A 2,481-nucleotide genomic window follows, 5' to 3' on the forward strand; every position below is an offset into this window, starting at 1 on the left:
TCCACACAGAGACGTGATCTGTCCACACAGAGAGACCCCGTCTGTCCACACAGAGAGACCCGTCCGTCCACACAGAGAGACCCCGACTCAGGACACATGAATCCGCTTCATCCGTGTCCTTTTTTTCCATTTAATTTTATTGGTTTTTGACGATTTTCCGTTTTCAGAAAAGGAAAAAGGGACGAAAAATCGCGGGGAAAAACCCGCCGAGGCCGAACGGAAGCGAGTTGACGAGACGCGGAAGCCAGATCACACCGGATCCGCTTTTTCCTCCGCCGTCTAAGGGGGGGAGACGGTTTGGGCGATTCGGGGGAAGAAAACGAGGAAATAGAACGAGGAAATAGATGAATAGGAAAGAAAATAAATAAACAGGAAATAGAACGAGGAAACAGATAAATAGGAAAGAAAATAAATAAACAGGAAGTAGAACGAGGAAATAGATGACTAGGAAAGAAAATAAATGAATAAACGGGAAATAAAACAAGGAAGTGAACAGGAAATGAAAGAAGAAAAAGGAAATGAAATAGGAAATAAACAGGAAATGAACGAGGAAGTAAAGAAATGGGAAATGAAATAGGGAAATAAAGAGAAAAACAGGAAATGAAACGAGGACACGAATAAACGGGAAATAAGATGAGGAAATAGAGAAATAGGAAATAAAACATGGAATGAAGAGATGAAATGAGGAAATAAATAAGAGGGAAATAAAATAAATGAAAAGGAAATGAAACAGGAAATAGGAAATAAAACAAGGAAATAGATAAATAGAAAATAAAACAAGGAAATAAAACAAAATAAATGAATAGGAAACACATAACAAGGAAATTAATAAACAGGAAATAAAACAAGGAAATAAATGAATAGGAAATAAAACAAGGAAATAGGAAATGAAATAAGGAAATAGATAAATAGAAAAACAAGGAAATGAATAGGAAATAAAATGAGGAAATGAATGAAAAAGAAATAAAATAAGGAAATAAATAAATAGGAAATAAAACAAGGAAATGAATAGGAAATAAAACAAAATAAATGAATAGGAAATAAATGAATACGAAACAAAACAAGGAAATGAATGAACAGGAAATAAAGCAAAGAAATGAATAAACAGGAAATAAAATGAGGAAATAAACAGGAAATAAACTGAGGAAATGAATAAGCAGGAAATAAAACAAGAAAATAAATAAACAGAAAATAAAATGAGGAAATAAACAGGAAATAAAATGAGGAAATGAATAAAACAAGGAAATAAATAAGGAATAAAACAAGGAAATAATAAATACATAGAGAAAAACAAAGAAATGAATAAACAGGAAATAAAACAAGGAAATAAATGAACAGGAAATAAAATGAGGAAATAAACAAACAGGAAATGAAACGAGGGACATAAACGAACAGGAAATGAAATGAGGAAATAAACAAACAGGAAATGAAACAAGGACACGAATAAACAGGAAATAAAATGAGGAAATAAATAAGTAGGAAATAAAACGAGGAAATGAATAGGAAATAAAACATGGAAATGAATAGGAGATGAAATGAGGAAATAAATAAAAAAGAAATAAAATAAATGAAACAGGAAATAAATGGGAAATGAAACAAGGAAATCAAGAATGAGGAAATAAAATGAGGAAATAAATAAACAGAAAATAAAATGAGGAAATGAAACAAGGAAAGAAACAAACAGGAAAAAAAATGAGGAAAGAAACAAACAGGAAAAGGAAAGGAAAGAAGGAAATGAAATGAGGAAGTGAACAAACAAGAAATAAAACGAGGAAACGAACAGGAAATAAAACGAGGAAATAAACAAGAAATAAAACAAGGAAACGAACAGGAAATAAAACGAGGAAATAAACAGGAAATAAAACGAGGAAACAAATAGGAAATAAAACAAGGAAACAAACAGAAAATAAAACGAGGAAATAAACAGGAAATAAAACGAGGAAATAAACAGAAAACAAAAGAGGAAATAAACAGGAAATAAAACGAGGAAATAAACAGGAAACAAAACGAGGAAACAAACAGGAAATAAAATGAGGAAACAAACAGGAAATAACACGAGGAAACGAACAGGAAATGACACGAGGAAATAAACAGGAAATAACACGAGGAAACGAACAGGAAATGACACCAGGTTCCGTGTTTCCCCCTCGACCCTCCGGGCGGCGCGAACTCTCCCCCGAGAGAAGAGTCAGAAAATAATAACCATCGACGCGAGTAACAGTCACAGTAACAGATAATAATAATCGATGAAAGATGATAATAAACGATGGCGCTAAACAGGGATCATAAATGACGTAGATGAAATAATAATAAAGTAAAAACAAAGAACAGTAACAAATGATAACATGATGATAAACTGTAAATGACATAAATAATAATAAATAAAAACAATAATTGATGATTCATAATCACAGAAGGATAAACAAGGACAATGAATAATATAAAGAAAATGAAGATAAGAATAAAAAATAAATAGAAATG

This window comes from Meriones unguiculatus, assembly GCF_030254825.1.
Source record: "Meriones unguiculatus strain TT.TT164.6M chromosome 13 unlocalized genomic scaffold, Bangor_MerUng_6.1 Chr13_unordered_Contig_107, whole genome shotgun sequence".
NCBI classification, from domain to species: Eukaryota; Metazoa; Chordata; class Mammalia; order Rodentia; family Muridae; genus Meriones; species Meriones unguiculatus.